General features: G+C 47.6%; 1 protein-coding gene across 5 annotated transcripts in view; it reads left to right on the top strand.

Moving 5' to 3' along the window:
* The first annotated feature begins 11,147 nt into the window (after positions 1-11,147).
* The window catches only part of DCAF6 (DDB1 and CUL4 associated factor 6), a 148,156-nt gene continuing 137,228 nt past the window's right edge, over positions 11,148-22,075 (top strand). For 3 of the 5 annotated variants that reach the window (XM_040337874.1, XM_040337878.1, XM_040337879.1), the window contains exon 1: positions 11,149-11,283. The gene's annotated coding sequence lies outside the window, so the exon portion shown is untranslated. Of the gene's footprint in view, positions 11,284-20,129; positions 20,285-20,729; positions 20,754-22,075 lie in introns of all 5 variants that reach the window. The other 2 variants (XM_040337876.1, XM_040337877.1) reach the window with 2 other exon arrangements.

Consider the following 22,075-nt stretch of genomic DNA (forward strand, 5'->3'; position numbering starts at 1 on the left):
ATCTGCTGGGGGCACCTGATGTAAGGAGAGACTCTGCTGGGAATGCCTGATGTAAGGAGGGACTCTGCTGGCAATGCCTGGTGTAAGGAGGCACTCTGCTGGGAATTCCTGGTGTAAGGAGGGGCTGGGAATTCCTGGTGTAAGGAGGGGCTGGGAATGCCTGATGTAAGGAGGGACTCTGATGGGAATGCCTGATGTAAGGAGGGACTCTGGGAATGCCTGATGTAAGGAGGGACTCTGCTGGGGGCACCTTATGTAAGGAGGGCCTCTGCTGGGAATGACTAATGTAAGGAGGGACTCTGCTGGGAATGCCTGATGTAAGGAGGGATTCTGCTGGGGTCACCTGATGTAAAGAAGGACTCTGCTGGGAATGCTTGGTGTAAAGGGTTGGAGTGTTGCATATGACAAGCTTGATTTTATTCATACTTTGTAAGTATAACACTGTTATATGCTTTTAATAAATATTTTTTTTTGGTAATGCACTAGGAGTTTGTGTCTTCTAGTGTATATTTTTGCCGCCTTATCGGTGCCGCCTTATCAGTGCCCATTAGTGCCACCTCATCACTGCTCATCAGTGCAGCCTCACCTGTGCCCATCAGTGCTGCCTAGTTAGTGCCCATCAGCAAGGCAGCCAACAGAAATTTTTGGGCCCCTTACACAGCTTTAAGCTTGGGCCCCCTCAAGCCTGACCACCAACATTCCCCAGAGCATGCCCACGGGCTATCCCACTGAATCCGCACACCGACCACCCCACCTGTACGCACTCAGCCCCCCCCCTAATCCTGTATATATGTGTAGCGCCCCCTTACTTTCAGTATGGACACTACGCTAAAGTTAGTGGGGAATGGGAGAGTTATTTTGCTCCAATTCACAATTTGCTAAAATTGGGACTTCTGTCACTCCAGAAACGTCCACTGGGTCAGTCTGTGCTCCTGGGACGCAATATAATCCCTGGCCAGCAGTTGGCACCAGAGGGGTTCTGGCAGAGCATCTTTCCCCAGCAGCCAATTAGAGGAGCTTCTCCCTCGCGGGGCATGCTGGGCGAGGATATATCTGCGACAGGTGTCATGTGCTAGGCAAGTTTTCGCGGGGTTCCGATTCCAGGTGCGGCATCCACCTTCAGGGTGCGCGCATCCATGGACCTCGTCAGCGCAGCCCACCAGGCCAGAATTGCAGTCTACATAAACCCTCATCCGGAGGTAAAAAAGGGACTCCAGTGACTTACTGGGTCCCCAGTTCTATTGAAAGGATCCCAGGCTGGGCGCCGTTTGGATTGGGGGGTCGGCTTGAGGAGAACCCGGAGGCAGGTTGTCCAACAGGGCTTGAACGAACCAATCGGGGATCTGGTGACCGGAATGTTGACAGGTACGTTTTGCTGTCATCTGGTGACCTATGCTAAAACCTACTGGGAGGATTCGCTCCATTTATCCATCTAGCTCACCTAAAGTAGTTGGCCTGTGGCAGAGGCCCTAGAGCCAGGTCTGTGAGAGAGATCTGTTTCTCCCAGAAAATCCTAAGTGACACTTCAGCTGCTAGGCTTGTGAGAGGGGTCCGGCCGGGGGCACTTTACCCACTCCAATTAGAGTGGCGACGAATAATAATTTGGTACTCTATTGAGTAAGGATTGCTCAATTAATATCCGGGCCTGACACTGCAAGGTTCTCCCTTTTCTTCATCAACCTGCTCTTCCCATTTTATGTTGATGTTGGCCGTGTTTGGCCTGGAATAAAGCATTGGAAAACCCTTTATTCACTGTCTGGACCTTCTCTCACTGCTTTGTTCTCCAACTGCACCCATACGCCACATTAAGGTAACTCAATATGCCGATCCCAATAACAAATCAGCGGCTCCTGCGGTGGTAGCGCTACATATGTCAACCCCCTCACTCCTGTATATATGTCAGACCCCCCCTCTCATACCTGTATATACAGTATCTCACATTTTTGTAAATATTTTATTATATCTTTTCATGTGACAACACTGAAAAAATTACATTTTGCTACAATGCAAAGTAGTGAGTGTACAGTGTACAGCTTGTATAACAGTGTACATTTGCTGTTCCCTCTTAATAACTCAACACACAGCTATTAACCTCTGGCCGACCAGCCGCTGCCGTTATACGGCGTGGGCTGGTACGGCTGAGCAAACCGTCGTAGGTGTACGTCGGCTGCTTTAAGGCCCCGTACTCACGACCAAACATGTCTGCTGAAACTGGTCCGCAGGCCAGTTTCAGCAGACATGTTTGGTCGTGTGTGGGCGCGAGCGGGCCGAATTCCAGCAAACATTTGCCCGCCGGGCCTTTTCCCAGCGGACAAATATTCCTGGACTTGTTTTAAAACAGCCCGCTGGAATCTTGCCCGCTCGGACATGTACGGTCGTCAGTACAGACCTACCGTACATGTCCAGGCGCCCGCCGTCCCTCGCATGCGTCGAATGACTTTGACGCATGCGTGGAAGCATTTTAAAGGCGGCCCGCCCACGTCGCTGCGTCATTGTCGCGGCGACACCGCGTCATCGACGCGGCGACACCGCGGACACGCCCTGCGTATTGTTTACGCGCGGACTTCTGTACGATGGTGTGTACAACCATCGTACAGAAGCCCTCTGGCAGACATGTATGGTGAAAACGGTCCGACGGACCGCTTTCACCATACATGTTTGGTCGTGAGTACCCGGCCTTAGAGGTATAGAGGGTGGGCGCACACCGCTGGAGCCGATATGCATGGCCGGCGGCAGTGATGTCCGCCGGCCATCCGTAATCACTTCATAGAGAGCCAGAATAGGCATCTGTGTATGTAAACAAACAGATCTTCGTTCTGACAGGGGAGTAGAGAGGGATCTTCTGTTCCTAGTGATCAGGAACAGCAATCTCTCTCTACTCTCAGTCAGTCCCCTCCCCCCACAGTTAAAAACAGCTACCTAGGGAACCCTTAATCACCCCCTAGTGTTAACCCCTTCCCTGCCAATGTCATTTAAAGAGTAATCAGTGGCTATTTTTAGCTCTGATCGCTGTATAAATGTCAATTGTCCCAAAAAAGTGTCAAAGGTGTCCGATCTGTCCGCAGCAATGTCACAGTCCCGCTAAAAATCACTGATCACTGCCATTACTAGTAAAAAAAAATATTAATAATAATAAAAATGACATAAATAATATATCCCCTATTTTACACTATGGCCCGGATTCACAAAGCACTTGCGCCGACGTATCTCCAGATACGCCGCGTAAGTGCAAATATGCGCCGTCGTATCTGCGCGCCAGGCCCACAAAACTAACATACGCCTAAAAACAGGCTTCATTCCACCGACGTAACTTGCCTACGCCGGCGTAGAGTGTGCGCATATTTACGCTGGACACATGTGGCGCTCCCATTGATTTTCTATTCAAATATGCAAATGAGGGAGATACGCCGATTCACGTTCGTACATGAGCCCGACGCAGGCTACGACTGGTGTGCGTAAGTTGTACGTCCGGCGTAAAGTTAAGCCCCATAAAGCAGGTGTAACTCAGCAGCAGACATGGAAAGGTCTGCACCAGGGAACTCAAGCCCGCGTATTTTACGTTGGACGTGAATATGACTAGGCGTAGGTTACGTTCACGCTGTAGGCAGTGATCCGGCGTATCTTAGGCAGTTGTTCCGACGTGATTGTGAGCATGCGCACTGAGATACGTCCACAAAACAGCGCATGCGCCGTTCGTTATACGTATCTGTCTGGCGCTCGGCCCATCATTTGCATGGGGTCACGCCTCATTTGCATGGCTCATGCCCACTTCCACCTATGCTGGCTTACGCCTAGGAAACCCAGCACAGTTTTGGGAGGAAGTACTTTGTGAATTCCATGCTTGCCTCTCTGCGCTGCGTCGGCGTACCGTAAAGGAGATACGCTACGGCGGCATAAATGTGCGCCGCTGTCTGTGAATCCGGGCCATTAACTTTTGCACAAACTAATAAATATATGCTTATTACGATTTTTTTAACAAAAATATGTAGAAGAATACATATTGGCCTTAACTGATGAAGAAATTTGGATATTTATTCTAGCAAAAAGTAAAAAATATTGTGTTTTTTTCAAAATTGTCACAATTTTTTTGGTTACAGCACAAAAAATAAGAACGAGAGAGGTGATCAAATACCGCCAAAAGAAAGCTCTATTTGTGGGGAAAAAAGGACATACATTTTGTTTTGGTACAATTGTCTGTCAAAGCGATGCAGTGCTGTATCGCAAAAAATGGCCTGGTCAGGAAGTGGGTAAATCCTTCCAGGGCTGAAGTGGTTAATGTCTAAACCGCTGGCAAGAAAAGTTAGTACGCCCCTAAGTGAAAATGTCCTAATTGGGCCCAAGGTGTCAATATTTTGTGTGGACACCATTATTTTCCAGCACTGCATTAACCCTTTTGGGGCATGGAGTTCACCAGAGCTTCACAGGTTGCCACTGGAGTCCTCTTCCACTCCTCCATGATGGCATAGCAGAGCTGGTGGATGTTAGAGACTGCGCTCCTCCACCTTCCATTTGAGGATGCCTCACAGATGCTCAATAGGGTTTATATCTGCAGACATGCTTGGCCAGTCCATCACCTTTACCCTCAGCTTCTTTAGCAAGGCTGTGGTCGTCTTGGAGGTGTGTTTGGGGTCGTTATCAAGTTGAAATACTGTCCTGCGGCCCAGTCTCCGAAGGGAGAGGATCATGCTCAGCTTTAGTATGTCACAGTTCCAAGTTGGCATTCATGGTTCCCTCAATAAACTGTAGCCCCCTAGTGCCGGCAGCATTCATGCAGCCCCAGACCATGACACTCCAATGACCAATTTGATACAGTGTGTGGCGTATGGTCTGAGCACTGACAGGCGGAACCCCCCACCCCTTCAACCTTTGCAGCAATGGTGGCAGCACTCATATGTCTATATGCTGAGCATGTGCCCTTAACTTTTGGTTGACCATGGTGAGGCCTGTTTTGAGTGGAACTTGTCCCGTTAAACCGTTATTACTTCTTTTTAAATTCGTGGCAGCCACCCCCACCCCCCCGGTTCTTTGCTCCAGGGGGCCCATGCCTTAAGCTGTGTAAGGGCTGTGTAAGGGGCCCCATAATTCCTGATGGCGGCCCTGATTGCCGCATTACTGTGCCCCATCAATTGCCGCATTACTGTGCCCCATCATTTGCCGCATTACTGTGCCCCATCGATTGCTGCATTACTGTGCCCCATCAATTTCCGCATTACTGTGCCCCATCAATTGCCGCATTACTTTACCCCATCAATAGCCGCATTACTGTGCCCCATCAATTGCAAAATTACTTTGCCCCATCACTTTGCCCCATCAATTGCAAAATTACTTTGCCCCATCACTTTGCCCCATCATCACTTCAAGACTCACCTCACACAAACACTGGCGCCGCTTTGAGCCAAGGCTGCAGCGCTCTCCTCCTCCTCTTGTATCACACACACAGCGTGCATCTTCCGCTGTGTGTCATGTAGTGGGGTTTGTGTTTGGAGGCGCAATGTGATAAGGTCCCGCCCTCCTAGACCGGCTAATGTGATAGGCAGAACACCGATTCAATCTACTATCACATTAGCTGGGGGGCGAGACCTTGTCACATCGCGCCGCCAAACACAGACCCCGCTCTATGACACACAGCGGAAGACACCCACTGTGTGTGATACAAGAGGGGGAGAAGGAGAGCGCTGCAGCTTTGGCTCAAAGCGGCGCCAGGGCAGTCCAGCCCTGCTGCTCTCTGTGTGCTTCGGCTCACAGTTTCCTGGCTGATCGCTTCAGCCAGGAAACTGTCAGCCTGGTTCACCCCAGCTCCTCACTCGCCCTTGAACAAATTCCACTCGCAAAATGTGAGCAAAAGAGTGAAATTTTGAGGGCTGGCCTAGACCATTTTTATGTAGAGCAACAATTCTTTTTTTCAGATCCTCTAAACTGCTCAAGCTTGGCTTGCATACACACGGTCACACAAAAGTTCTCTGAACTTTCATCTGTCAAGAACGCGGTGACCTACAACACTACGACGAGCCGAGAAAATGAAGTTCAATGCATTCTGAGCATGTGTCAAATTGTTTCAGGGCATGCGTCAGAACTTTGCGCGTCGGAATTGCTAAAGACGATCGGATTTTCCGATAGGATTTTTTTCTGTCAGAAAATTTGAGAACCAGTTCAAAAGCTCACATCGAACTTTTGCTGTCGGAATTTCCGATCGTGTGTACAGGGCATGAGAATTCTTTGCCATGAGGTGCCATGTTTAACTTCCAGTGATCAGTATGAGGGAGTGGGAGCGATAACATCAAATTTAAGACACCTGCTTCTCATTCACACCTGAGACCTTGTAACACTAACAAGTCACATGACCCCCAGGGAGGGAAAATGACTAATTAGGCCCAATTTGGACGTTTTTCATTGTACTCACTTTTGTTGCCAGCGATTTAGACATTAATGGCTGCCAGTTGAGTTTTTTTGAGGGGACAGCAAATTCACATTGTTATACAAGCTGTACACTCACTACTTTACATTGTAACAAAGTGTAAAAGTGGGCAATTAGTGGTCGATAGTCCAAATAAAGATACGGCACCTCATCCCTTAAATTGAATAGAAAAGGGGATGGAGGGGTATGGGATTATTGCGGTGCCTGAATAGAGACCAAACAAAGGCCGATATACAAAAATAGGAAAGTTTTATTGGTAAAACGTTCCTATTTTTGTATATCGGCCTTTGTTTGGTCTCTATTCAGGCACCGCAATAATCCCATACCCCTCCATCCCCTTTTCTCTAACAAAGTGTAATTTCTTCAGTGTTGTCACATGAAAAGATATAATAAAATATTTACAAAAATGTGAGGGGTGTACTGACTTTTAAGAGATACTGTATGTCAGCCCCCCAGTGGCGTAGCGTGGGTTGTCAGCGCCCGGGGTAGGGCAAGAGATTTGCGCCCCCTAACCCACGGATTTTTAGCACTTTCTAAATCCCTTTCGCTAGTACAGTAGTACTGACCAATCTGAATTCCTACACCGACCTATCTGACCACTATACTAACCTACCTGATTCCTAAACTGACCTGCCTGATTCCTACACTGACCACTAAACTGACCTATCTGATTGCTATACTGACCACCACACTGACCTACCCGATTCCTATACTGACCACTACACTGACCCACCTGATTCCTACACTGTCCACTTATTATTGCTCACTGATTGGTTGCTAGACGATACTGCACATAATTACCGCTTACCCATTGTTTGCTAGAGATCACTGCACATCATTACTACAAACTGATTGGTTGCTAGAGGTTACTGCAAATTATTATCGATAACTGATTGCTTGCTAGAGATTACAGCAGATCATTACTGTTCACTGATTGGTTGCTGAAGAACATGTGACGTCACCGCCTGTACACATGAGGAAACGGAGAGGGGCGGGATTGTCTGTGTTGAGGGGGGCGGATATGAGAAGGTACGCCACAGCGGCGAGGGGCGGGCTTGTCTGTGTTGAGGGGTGGAGTGGAGCAAGATGGCCGCCGCTCCGGAGCTAGGCCGAAGCTGGGGACTTTCCTACGGCCGAGGCTCCGGAGCGCTCCGCGGATCGCGTGGTGTGCGGATCCGAATGGGGTGACCCGTTCGGATCACGGATCAGTGACGATCCGTTGCACCCCTAATTACAACCCACTGATTTGTTGCTTAAGGTTACAGCACATTATCTCACTGCCTGCACACCATAGACTGCGGAAGTGACGGGACCCACCAATAGACAGAAAAGAAGAACTAGAACTAATTATTAGCAATGAGGGTTGAGGGGTGCGCTGTGTATGGAGGGCAAGGCTGAGGGATGCGCTTTGTACGGAATGCAGGGTTCAGAGGTGCACTGTGTACAGAGTGCAGGGTTGAGAGGTGTGCTGTGTACGGAATGCAGGGTTGAGAGGTGCGCTGTGTACGGAATGCAGGGTTTAGATGTGCGCTGTGTACAGAATGCAGGGTTTAGAGGTGTGCTGTGTGCAGCGTGCAGGGTTGAGGGGGTGCACTGTGTGTGGCATGCAAGGTTAAGGGTGGTGCACTGTGTGTGGCATACAGGTTTAAGGGGGGGGTGCGCTGTGTGTGGTGTGCAAGGTTAAGGGGGTGCGCTGTGTGTGGTGTGCAGGGTTGAGGGGGTTTGCTGTGTGTGGCGTACAGAGTTGAGGGGGTGCGCTGTGTGTGGCTTTCAGGGCTGAGGGGGGTGCACTGTGTGTGGCTTGCAGGGTTGGGGGGGTGAGCTGTGTGTAGCTTGCAGGGTTGAGGGGGGTGAGCTGTGTGTGGCGTGCAGAGTTGAGGGGGGTGCGCTGTGTGTGGCATGCAGGATTGAGAGGGGTGCGCCGTGTGCGACATGCAGGGGTAAGGGGGGTTCGCTGTGTGCGATGTGCAGGGTTGAGGGGGGTGCGCTGTGTGCGGCGTGCAGGGTTCAGGAGGGTGAGCTGTGTGTGGTGTGCAGGGTTGAGGAGGGTGAACTGTGTGCGGTGTGTAGGGTTGAGGGGGGTGCGGTGTCCCCCCCCCCCCCAAAATACAAAGCTCTCTTTCCCACAGATTCCAGGTCAGCCCCCTCACTCCTGTATATATGTCAGCCCTCCTCACTCTTGTATATAGGTCAGCCCCCCTCACACCTGTATATTTATCAGCCCCCCCTCACACCTGTATATATGTCAGCCTCCCTCACACCTGTATATATGTCAGCCCCCTCACTCCTTTATATATGTCATGCAAGGTTAAGGGGGGTGCACTGTGTGTGGCATACAGGTTTAAGGGGGGGTGCGCTGTGTGTGGTGTGCAAGGTTAAGGGGGGTGCGCTGTGTGTGGTGTGCAGGGTTGAGGGGGTTTGCTGTGTGTGGCGTACAGAGTTGAGGGGGTGCGCTGTGTGTGGCTTGCAGGGCTGAGGGGGGTGCACTGTGTGTGGCTTGCAGGGTTGGGGGGGGTGAGCTGTGTGTAGCTTGCAGGGTTGAGGGGGGTGAGCTGTGTGTGGCGTGCAGAGTTGAGGGGGGTGCGCTGTGTGTGGCATGCAGGATTGAGAGGGGTGCGCTGTGTGCGACATGCAGGGGTAAGGGGGGTTCGCTGTGTGCGATGTGCAGGGTTGAGGGGGGTGCGCTGTGTGTGGCATGCAGGGTTGAGGAGGGTGAGCTGTGTGTGGCGTGCAGGGTTAAGGAGGGTAAATTGTGTGCAGTGTGCAGGGTTGAGGGGTGTGCGATGTCGTCGTCCCCCCCCCCCCCCAGAATACAAAGCTCTCTTTCCCACAGATTCCAGGTCAGCCCCCTCACTCCTGTATATATGTCAGCCCTCCTCACTCTTGTATATAGGTCAGCCCCCCTCACACCTGTATATTTATCAGCCCCTCTCACTCCTGTATATATGTCAGCCTCCCTTTACTCCTGTATATATGTCAGCCCCCTCACTCCTACTTTAGCACCCCCTCACACCCTAGTCCCAGCTCTTGTTTCCACAAACCTGACATGTTGCTGACACACAGAAGAGTTGCAGCCAATCAGAGTACAGGCAGCACACACGAGGGGTGCACATGCAGATAGTAGTCAGAGGTGGCAGTAAAGAGCTTGATGTCTGAGCTCAATGACACAGAGCAGCAGAAGCTACTGATATAGTTTCTGTATTGTATTCATATGCCCGACCCCTTGTCGGGTGCCGGGCATATGAATTACAGCGGTGGTGGTGTTTTGTAAGTGCCTGATTAGAGCCATAGGCTCCAATAGGCTTCCTGATTAGAGCCGTGGGCTCTAATAGGCTTCCAAAAGGGTAAACAGCGGGCGCACTACTGTGCGCTCACTGATTACTCAGTGTTGTGTTAGGGAACCGAATACATCGCTTCCTTAACACTGACCCGCCTCTCAGCAAATCAGGTGCACCGGGTCTGGTTACCCTGTCACCTGATTGGCTGAAACAACAGGCGCCACTATTGGACACCTGACGGGACATGAGGACTGTGTGGAAAAGTGCCCGGCTCCGCAGGAGACATGAAGGTCCCTGCTCGTCGCCATCACCCACTGCCCCACCAAGACAGGGTAAGTGCCAGGCAAGTGGGCGGGGGACACACTGGCAGCATTTGATGGGCAAACTGGCAGCATTTGGCACAGTGGTAGCATATGATGGGCACACTGGCAGCATTTGATGGGCACCCTGGCAGCCTTTGATGGGCACAGTGGCATCATTTGATGGCACAGTGGATGGGTTTGATGGGCACAGTGGCGGCTTTGGTGGGACAGTGGCTGCATTTGATGGGCACAGTGGCAGCGTTTGTTGGGCACAGTGGCTGCGTTTGATGGCACAGTGGCTGCGTTTGATGGCACAGTGGCTGTGTTTGAGGGGCACAGTGGTAGCGTTTGATGGGCACAGTGGCTGCGTTTGATGGGCACAGTGGCTGTGTTTGATGGGCACTGTGGCTGCAATTGATGGACACAGTGGCTGCGTTTGATGGGCACAGTGGCTGCGTTTGATGGCACAGTGGCTGCGTTTGATGGCACAGTGGCTGCGTTTGAGAGGCACAGTGGTAGCATTTGATGGTCACAGTGGCTGCGTTTGATGGGCACAGTGGCTGTGTTTGATGGGCACTGTGGCTGCAATTGATGGACACAGTGGCTGCGTTTGATGGGTACAGTGGCTGCGTTTGATGGCACAGTGGCTGCGTTTGATGGCACAGTGGCTGCGTTTGAGAGGCACAGTGGTAGCATTTGATGGTCACAGTGGCTGCGTTTGATGGGCACAGTGGCTGTGTTTGATGGCACAGTGGCTGCGATTGATGGCACAGTGGCTGTGTTTGAGGGGCACAGTGGTAGCGTTTGATGGGCACAGTGGCTGCGTTTGATGGCACAGTGGTAGCGTTTGATGGGCACAGTGGCTGCGTTTGATGGCACTGTGGCTGCAATTGATGGGTTTTTTTTCAAACTTTTTTCAGTTTGAGCAAAAAATTGGAGCACCAGCTGCCACTGCTAGAAGTCCATCCATCCATCCACACAATGACAGCTGCTGATGACAAGGTGATGAAATCTTCTTCGCCTAAAACTTGATGCTCTCACCATCTCCTTGCACCTAGTCCCATAGCTCTGCATAGCGATGCCACAGACGGCCCCGCCCACCATCAGCCATGTGACTGTGACATCACGTACCGTGCATAGAGCAGAGCTAAGGTTACATAGAGCTTGGAAGAGAAAGCTGAAAGGCGGGGAGGGGCAAGGAGCCTTGTCATAGAGAGAGAGAGGGGAGGCGGAGAGGGAAGAGACGGGCACCTTTGCTGCATGTAGCACGGAGGAGACGAGAGTGGAGGTAGGAGAGGTGTATGGATGTGAGGGGAGCGGGGTACAGTGTCCTGAGCGCTGTGACGTCTATTGTCAGTCCTCCATGGCCATCCTAGGCACGGTTCTATTTCTGGCTGTGTTCAGCTGCCGCCTCTAATCACCTGGCAAAGCCCTGGCTGACATGGTGCTGAGTGCCGGCCGGCCGGGGAGCTGCTCGGGGTACCTGGGGTGGGTGGTGGGCACCGCTGAACTTCACACAACTCCCAACTACTGCTGACACTTGGATTGTTTATCTTCTGCTTTGTTGTTGTTTTGGAGCATCTGGTCCCCGCAGCTGTCAGGGATATCGGTGACATCACATGTCATATTGGTGGCTTCCTTGGAACTTGGGCAGCCTTGGAGCTGGACAGAGGCCACTGATCTGCCGAAGGAAATACCATCTGTTGCCTTTTAACCAAAGGGTATCTGATCTGGAGAAATCACTGCTCAGGGGGTTTTAAATCTAGATGGAGGGGGGGTCTCGGCGCTGCCTCAGATCCTGTGGTCTCGGCGCTGCCTCAGATCCTGGGGTCTCGGCGCTGCCTCAGATCCTGGGGTCTCGTCGCTGCCGCAGATCCTGGGGTCTCGGCGCTGCCTCAGATCCTGGGGTCTCGGCGCTGCCTCAGATCCTGGGGTCACGGCGCTGCCTCAGATCCTGGGGTCTCGGCGCTGCCTCAGATCCTGGGTTCTCGGCGCTGCCTCAGATCCTGGGGTCTCGGCGCTGCCTCAGATCCTGGGTTCTCGGCGCTGCCGCAGATCATGGGTCCTCGGCGCTGCCGCAGATCCTGGGGTCTCGGCGCTGCCGCAGATCCGGGGGTCTCCAGATCAGGGGGTCTCCTGGCTGTCGTGGATCAGGGGGACTCCATACTGTGACCAGTGGGCCAAATACAGCCAATTAGGGGGGACTCTCATGTAAGGGAAAGCGGGGCTCTGATGAGGACTCATGTGAGGGAGGAGGAATTCTGGTGCAAAATGCCAAGTAAGGGGAAGACTTTATTGGGGACAATGACATGTAAGGTGGGGGAACTCTAATGGAGGCTCTTGTGTAAGTGGGGGACTCTGATAACACTTTCATGTAAAGGGGAGAAGACTCAGACTCTCATATATAAGGGGCCGGGACTACTCTGATGAAAACGCTCACATAATGGGGGGGGGGGGGGGGGTGACTCTCATGTAAGAGGTGGGACTCTGATGGGGACTATCACGTAGGGAGGGTGGAACTCTGATTGGAATTTTTACATAATGGTTGGGTCTCCGATTGGAATTCTCATGTAAGGGAGGGACTCTTATGTAGGGGAGGGGACTCTGATGGAGACTGTCACGTAAGAGGTGGGACTCTGATGGAACTATCAAATAAAGGGAGGGTGGGGGGTATTCTGATGGGATCTCTCACCCAATGGGTGGGACCCTGATGGGGACTCTCGTGTAAGGGGGACTCTACACTCGAGCATTTAGGCCTTGCAGTGCAGGGGTTGTTCTTTGGCTAATTCCTGGAGTTGAATGTTGAGCCTGTTTGATATCTGGTGGAAAATGTAATTGATTTGAAAGTTATTTTCTGATTCTTTCTGAAATGATTGAATCTCTTCTGTATTGGTCCTTTATGCCCTCCTTGGACATTCCTGGGGACATAAGTATTGTGTTAAAGTGGAACTTAACAGTTAGGCTCGTTTTGCACCTAAACCGGCCAGGGATCGCACAGAAATGCGGTTTCCCCTATTTTCTGTTTCAGGGACAAATCTGTGCCTGAATTCAGCCCTGAAACAGCGTTTCTGTGTAGCGCGCTCCGCAGCCGCCCCGGAGATATGGGAACATGCTCCATAGAGAGCTGGTCATATTCTCCTGTTGTGCGAATTGGATGCGGCGGAAACCTGCACCCAATTCGCATAGGTGTGAACCGAGCCTAAAAGTAAAGGACCCCATAGACTTCAATGGGAACACTTGAAAAATACACAACATGAGCATTTTGTCACATGTTTTCCAGCCAAACAGTAGCTTTCTATCCCTTATCGCCTCCCCCGTTTGCTTTCTTTTGGCTAAAATAAAACACCTATAGCTGGATTCAGAGAGAGTTAGGCCGGTGTATCAGTAGATACGCCGACCTAACTCGGAATCTGCGCCGTCCTAAGTTTAAGTGTATTCTCACACTGAGATACACTTAAACCTAGCTAAGATACGTCAGCCTGCGCCGTCGTATCTTAGGGTGCAATATTTAGGCTGGCCGCTAGGTGGCGCTTCCGTTGAGTTCGGCGTAGAATATGTAAATGACTAGATATGCCTATTCACGAACGTACGTGCGCCCGTCGCAGTAAAGATATGCCGTTTACGTAAGGCGTTTTCAGGCGTAAAGTTATTCCATCAAATAGCTGGACTAGTCAATGTTAAGTATGGCCATCGTTCCCGCGGCGTCTCTGAATCCAGCTATTAGAGTTTGAATACACCTGTAATGCCCCAGTCAGATCTGGCAATTTGGTATCACAAGCAGCATCGTCTATTTTTCCCGCAATTCCAAATCGCAGAGTAATAGTGGCAAAATGCAACACACATGTTTGGGTGCCATTCATTTTTTTTTTGGCACCTCAAACACGGTGCGGTTTTGCCACAATCATCATACAATAAATTGCACGCCAATCCGTATCACGGGGAGCTTGTCATCTTAGAAAATTAGCTTCTTTTTTGGCGACAAGCTTCACGCAATGCGGTTTGCTAAGCAAAGCCGCACAACACATCTGAGGTGCCATTTTTAAAAATGAATTTCATCCAAACACGCAAGATGCGTTTAGCTAAAATTGCAATGCGCTTTGAAATTCCAGAAAAATTCCAGAGTTCAAATTAAGGAATCTCTCTTTATATTCAAAGGTTGCTAGGGGTTCAACGTGGCTAATTGACCTCTCTTTCAATCCCGTGGATCATTTTTCCATTCATTAAATCAGGAGTAACCATTACAATTTACCACCAAACGAAGGCCCAATTTATTCTGGGAAAAAAAAAAAATAGGTATAATTCGCCTGAATACACTATGTGTTTACATAAGAAATAAAAAAAAAAAAATACACCGCTCCTAAAGTTCCTCAAAGAAACTGCTTGCAGGACTTTTTTTGAAGTCCTGCCATCGCAGCGCCCCAGTGTGAAAGCACTCAGGCTTTCACACTGGGGTTGTAGATGAGGCTTTTTTCCAGGTTCTATTTTTAGTGCTAAAGCACCTCAAAAACGCCTCCAGTGTGAAAGGGGTCATCATTTTAATCATACATGTATTTTAAATGATGGAGATTAGAATCAACCAAAAATCCAGAAAAAACATACAGGTGATACTTGAAAAATTTGAATATTGTGCAAAAGTTAATTTATTTCACTAATGCAACTTAAAAGGTGAAACTAATATATGAGAGAGACTCATTACATGCAAAGCAATATAGTTCAAGCTGTGATTTGTAATAATTGCGACGATTATGGTTTACAGCTCATGAAAACACCAAATCCACAATCTCAGAAAAATAGAATATTACATGCAATCAATAAAACACGGATTGTACAACAATATCGGACCTCTGAAAGGTAGAAGCATGCATATGTACTCAGTACTTGGTTTGTGCCCCTTTTGTAGCAATTACTGCCTCAATACGGCGTGACATGGAAGCCATCAGACTGTGGCAAGGCTGAGGTGTTATGGAAGACCAGGATGCTTCAATAGTGGCCTTCAACTCTTCTGCATTGTTCGGTCTTATGTCTCTCATCTTTCTCTTGGCAATGCCCCATAGATTCTCTATGGGTTTCAGGTCAGAAGAGCTTGCTGGCCAATCAAGCACAGTAATCCCACGGTCATTGAACCAGGTTTTGGTGCTTTTGGCAGTGTGGGCAGGTGCCAAGTCCTGCTGGAAAATGAAGTCAGCATCCCCATAGAGCTCGCCTGGTAGACGACTGCGTTGACCCTGGACTAATGAAGCACAGTGGACCAACACCAGCAGATGACATGGCTCCCCAAATCAACAGACTGTGGAAACTTGACACTGGACTTCATGCATCTTCCAGTGTGTGCTTCTCCATTCTTCCTCCATACTCCGGCTCCTTGGTTTCCAAATGAGATGCAAAATTTGCTCTCATCAGAAAAGAGGACTTTGGCCCCCTGAGCACCAGACCAGGTCTGTTTTTTTTTCTTTAGCTCAGGTAAGACGCTTCTGACATTGTTTGTTGTTCAGGAGTGGCTTGACAAGAGGGATACAACTTTTGAAGCCCATTTTCAGGATCCGTCTGTGTGTGGTGGCTCCTGATGCACTGACTCCAGCCTCAGTCCACTTCTTGTGAAAGTCCCCAACCCTTTTGAATGGCCTTTTTATGACAATCCTCTCCAGGCTGCAGTCATCCCTGCTGCTTTTGCATCTTTTTCTTCCACACTTTTCCACATAACTTTTTATCAATGTGCTTTTGATACAGCACTTTGGGAACATCCAACTTCCTTTGCAATTACCCTTTGAGGCTTTCCCTCCTTATGGAGGGTGTCAATGATGGTTTTCTGGACAACTGTCAGGTCAGCAGTCTTTCCCATGATTGTGATTCCTACTGAACCAGACTGAGAGACCATTTAAAGGCTCAGGAACCATTTGCATGTGTTATGGCTTAATTAGCTGATTAGAGTGGGACATTAGTGAAATAAATGAACTTTTGCATGATATTGCAATTTTTCGAGAATCGCCTGTATTATACAAATGTTATAAATTGAGTTGCAATTCAGTGAGTGAAATAAGTATTTATTCCCCCAAGCAAACATGACTTGGTGGAGAATCCCTTGTTGGCAAGCCCAGAGGTAAGACATTTCTTGTAGTTGGTTACCAACTACACAAATCTCAGGAGGGATTTTGGGCCACTTTTCTTTATAGATATTCTCTAAATGCTTAAAGTGATTGTAAATCTGGTTTTGTTTTTTGTGTTTTTTTTTTTGATAAAAATAAACAATGTTATACCTGCCTTCCCTGTGTGTTTGGTTTTGCACAGAGCAGCCTAGATCCTCTTCTTCTCGGGTTCCTCTTAGACTCCCCGCGCCTTTCTCTCCTGTTTAGTGCCCCCACAGCAAGCAGATTGCTATGGGGGCACCCAAGCCGAGCCGCAACACCCTGTGTCCATTCAGACATGGAGCAGCGGCCTGGCTCTGCCCCCTTTATCTCCTCATTGGCTGACCGACTTTGACAGCAGCAGGAGCCAATGACATTGCACTGCTGTCTCAGCCAATAAGGAGTCCCAGGCAGCAGAGACACTCCTGCAACAGAAACTGCCCCAAAGCATAATGTTTCCATCTCCGTGCTTTACTGTAGGGGTGGTGTTCTTGGGGTCATATTTTTCTCCTTCTTCCAAACGCCGCAAATCGAGTTAATACCAAAGAGCAAAATGTTTGGTCTCCTCTGTCCACAGCACTTTCTCCCAATCTGTCTCTGAAGTTTTCCAATGAACATCTAAATGATTCGGACGGGCCTGTACATGTGCCTTCTTATGGAGGGGGACCTTGCAGGTGCTGCAGGATTTCAATCCATGGCTGCGTATTGTGTTACCAACAGTTTGTTTGGTGACTGTTGTCCCAACTGCCTTGATCATTCACACGCTTCTCCTGTATAGTTCTGGGCTGATCCCTCACTTTTCCATGGTCATCCATCCTTACCCCATGAGGCGATATCTTGCATGGAGCTCCAGACCGAGGGCAATGGATTGTGTTGTATTTCTTCTTCCATTTGCGAATAATTGCTCCAACAGTTGTCTCCTTTTCACCAAGCTTCTTGCTGATGGTCTTGTAGCCCATTCCAGCTTTGTGCAGGTCTACAATCTTGTCCCTGACGTCCTTTGACAGCTCTTTGGTCTTGCCCATGATGGTGAGGTTTGAATAGAAAGATTCTGGTGGCCGGGGTTTTTTACACATAATGAGTTGTAGTTAGGAGCACCTTCTTAAATTGACAGGACTAATCTGTGTACCACATAAGTACATACTGTAGCCAGTCTGTGGGAGCCAGAATTATTGTTGGTTGGGATCAAATACTTATTTTACTCAATTTATAACTGTAACGGTCACCACCGTTTGCGACCTTCCATCAACTACGACAGCTCATCTGACACACAGACAAACCAGCAGGCATCCGATTTCCCCAGAATCAAGACGAGACACGCAGCTCTGTACTTGTTTCAAATGAAGACAATTTTAATGGTAACTCTGTCTTATATACAGTACAACATATTATTGTAATCAAAGGAACAAAGAACTCCCCACCCACACACTAAGTCTAATTACTAACCATTCTAGACAGGTCAGCGCCGGCCTATAATTATCATGTCTAATCACTGCACATTCCTTCATTAACAGCATAACAAACAAAATCCCATCACACACTGAGTTCCCTAGGCAGACGTTCCGTCTCCGCATACAGCTTGACACCTATTCACACCTCTGAGCATCAATAGGTTTTAGACAGTGTTATCACACAATTAAAGGCCTTATTCAATGGTTAATGGAATATCTTAGGAGTCTATGCAATTAACACCTGTCCGTTACAACACCTTTACACAAGGACAATGAAATGTCTTCCAGGCCCTGACTCAATTAGCATGTCACTAGTCAGGGCACAATAACATTTTTTTTCTGGATTTTTGGTTGATATTCTGTGTTTTCCATTTAAAATACACCTATGATAACAATTATAGACCCTTCATTTCTTTGTAAGTGGGCAAACTTACAAATTTTCAGGGGATCAAATAATTATTTTCCCCACTGTACATGTAATAGTTGTAATACGTGTGAAATGTCAAGGTATAACACAAAGGTTGCACCGCTCCCAGGTAAAATCTGAGATTTTCCCTTGCTGTGACAAAGTGTCGGATGACCGCCTTAGTCCACAGAGCAGTGTGTGCATATTGTGTTCTGATTTTAATGAAACTTAAAAAAAAAAAAAAAAATTTCTATGTCTGTGGTGCGCCCACTTTCCTTCCTTTTTTTTTGCTGTGTGAAATGTTTCGCCGGCCTGATGTTTCAACTCGCATAGCCATTCGACAACAGGTGTTATCCAGGGGGCTCCGCTGGGGTGGTGTCCTTGAGCTATATAAACTTTTTTTTACACAGGTAAATAGACTTATTTGCTAGCCTGGGAATCGGATTTGGGGGTTGAAATTTCACAGGAGGAATGGTGGGAATGTTCTATGTCAGTGGTCTCCAAACTGCGCCCGAAGGGCCAGATGTGGCCCTTTGCTTGCTTTTATCAGGCCCTTGGTATCCACTGCTACCTACAATGGAGCGCAATTCTTCCCAATGACACCAACAATGGGGTCCAATGACCTCAATGATGGGCATAATTCCTCCCAATGACAGCAACGGTGGGGCACAGTTTCGAAAACTACTTATTTTCTTTCTACTTCACAATTATGTGCCACTTTGTGTCGGTCTATCGCATAAAACCCAATAAAATTTACGTTTTTGGTTGTAACCAGGACAAAATGTGGAAAATTTCAAGGGGAATGAATACTTTTTCAAAGCACTGTATACTGTAAGGGCATTATAAATATTTTCTTGGTAGAGGCCGGTTTTAAGGTGGTCTCCTTGTTAGTAGTTAGTACCCGAGCACTGATACCAAATGTACTCGGTTCTTTGGCCATCTGTTTTACGAGGTGTGGGCAGTTGGGCTCATGACCACATGTGGTGGTCATGTGGTAAGGTTTGCCATTTCTGGATCAGAGCCCATAACCTGTGTCCATGGTAAATGTTATCAAAGACCCCTAAATAGCTCTAGTTAAAGTGAAACTTCAGTCTCTCAATCAATATTAAAAATTGTCAATCCTTTTGCTGCTAGCATTAGTAAATGGGTAGGAAGGTATAGCGTATTTCCTTGTTTTAAACGTTTTGTATTGCATTTCTTTAGTTACATCCTAGTTTCCAGGCCTAGGCAAATGATTTCATACATCCAAGGAGTCTTCAGGAGGGGGGTCTCAGCCAGAAATGCTTGTTTTTTTTTTTTTTTTTTTTTTTAAGTAAATTCGCTATTCTCTCCCCAACAGACAGGGCAAAAGAAGTAAGAGCCCATTCACACAGGGATGACTTTGGATCCGACTTCAAGTCGCCTCAAGTCGCGATGCATGAGAAAATCAATGTAAGTGAACAGAGCCGTCTTAATGTACACTACTGCAGTCGCTCCGGCTTCAGAAAAGGTTCCTGTACTACTTCAATCCGACTTGTAGACAACTTGTACCCATTGATTTCAATGCAAGTCGCCTCAGAAGTCGGATCACTGTCTTAACTGAAGCAACAATACAGGAAGAGAACATACATTTCTCAGGCAAACCCCTCCCTCCTACAGAGCTGATTGTTGTTTGATTGGCCACTGGAAAGCCTCCTGTCCTGGAGGCGACTTGAAGTTTCCTTGTAAGTTGCCTATTGATTCATACTCAAGTCGTGTCCAAGTTGTCTCCTAAAGTCGTGCTGGAAGTCGTGTTGCCCCTTTGTGAATGGGCTCTCAGGGTCTCCCTTTACAGGAAGCTCGTTTCTCTTACGCCCCCCCATTGAACAGTCTATAATTTCACTTGCAACTCTTTTTTTTTTTCTTTTCTTTCTTTCTCAAGTTTGTAACATTAATGCAAATTCCCACTGGTGATTCCTATAACTGTCCGTATGTATTCCCACGGTTTATGTAATTTCAAAGTTAACATTTTATGCATCGCGGTTTTGCACTTTGTTTACCTTCAGATGATTCAAGCAAGGCCAATAGTGGGCCTTATTTTTGTATGTTCATGTCTACCTTTCTAACCTTTTGTAAAACACTTTCAGTAAATACTACTGAAACAGAAATGTCAATTTCCATTTGTTGCCTTCCGCAGGGCGAATGTGACATTCGATCCAGGAAAAATAGGAGTACAGGCGTTAAAGAACAGTGGACCAGTATAGAAAATAGCCAAACTCTATATGCTAAAAATGTTCTACCAGAAGAAATAATATGAGGGAGATTTCTGCACTGTGTATAAAGTGTATGGAGATTTCTATACTCTAAAAGAGAAGAAAGAGAGCGGAGGGCGCACCGACCTCGTGTGATACTGATAAAAAATATTTATTCCAATAGTAAAATCAATGGTTATACTCACAAAATTGGAGTTAAAAACAGGCTTTAAAAATGAGTACAGCAGATGTCCAGCATCGTCAGTGGAACACGAATAATCGTTTGAACCAATCAGTAGATGTAAAAGCTGACGCGTTTCGGGGGCGTACCCCTTTCCTCAGAGCTAACGTGGTCTGCGGTATTTTTTATCAGTATCACACGAGGTCGGTGCGCCCTCCGCTCTCTTTCTTCTCTTTTATAGTTTCATGAATACCCACGATTCTGAGGAGGGCTGCAAGACTCTAGATGATAACTTTCAATTGAACCGCACCACTTCATAGTACTCCCTATAAAATATCAGAGCGCAGGAGACTTGTTCTTGTAGATTTCTATACTCGCCATGCTTGAGGTAATCACAGCTGAACATTCTGCTTAAACTTTGTGTATTAGTACTGCTTGGAACTTGAAGAGGATATAAGCTTGGATGTTGGTGCAAATGACAAGAATATCTGAGTTTTTTTTTTTTTTTGTTCTGTACTCGCCACCAACAGTGTAATGAATTGGCTACTGCAGAGAGGGACGTGCGCTACAGAATTGATGCATGGTATCTGTAAATGGCTCACTAATGCCTCATACACACAATGAGTATATCGGGCGAACGATGGTCCACCTTTTTGGCATGCTAATCTCACATTGAAAATGAATAGGTTACTAGAGTTACGAAAATTCTTGTAAAAGACAGAATACAGCTTCTCGCAATTATGTATTGTAATTTCTGAGCATACGCGGTCTTCACTCGATTTCTTACGTACGAATACTGTACTGATTAATCACTTGCGAACCGCCCGCCGTTGTTTTACGTTGCTACTTTGAAGAGGAATACCATTGTTATGGTAGCAGCTAGCTGCTATAACCCCGTTATCCTCTTCAAGAGAGGGCAGTCCTCCTTCCAATAAAAGTGGTCTCTGTGGCGGATTCGCTGTGAGATCACTTTTATCGGCCACTTACAGGAGCCGTCGATTGCGGTAGAGGCAATCAGATCCTCTCACGTCGGTGGCCTGGAGACGAGTGAGGGGAAGATGCCCCCGCCCGTCTTCATAGCACTGCAGGGCGGAAACTACCCCAAATCGTCACTTCCGCCCAATGCTCTTGGAGACTTATTATTATTATTATTATTATTATTATTTTTATTTATTTATTTATTTATTTATTTATTTTTTAAATGACATTAATTTTTATTTATTTTCTATTACATTTTAGTGTAAATATGAGATCTGAGGTCTTTTAAAAAAAAAAAAAAGGTAAAATAAAGAAAATTTACATTTTAAACGCACCCCGTCCCTTCGAGCTCGTGTGCAGAAGCGAATGCATACATGAGCAGCGCCCGCATATGAAAGCGGTGTTCAAACCACACATGTGAGGTATCGCCGCAATCGTTGGAGCGAAAGCAATAATTATAGCCATAGACCTCCTCTGTAATTAAAAACATGCAACCTGTAGAATATATATATATTTTTTTAATGTCACCTATGGAGATTTTTAAGGGTAAAAGTTTGTTGCCATTCCACAAGCGACGCAATTTTGAAGCGTGACATGTTTGGTATCAATTTACTTGGCGTAACTTTATCTTTCACAATATAAAAAACTGTTACTATTGTTTTTTATATTGTTACTATTGTTTTAATACACCGTATTTGCGCTTGTAAGACCACTGCGCAAATACGGTGTGAC

This window comes from Rana temporaria, chromosome 2 (genome assembly GCF_905171775.1).
Source record: "Rana temporaria chromosome 2, aRanTem1.1, whole genome shotgun sequence".
NCBI lineage: Eukaryota > Metazoa > Chordata > Amphibia > Anura > Ranidae > Rana > Rana temporaria.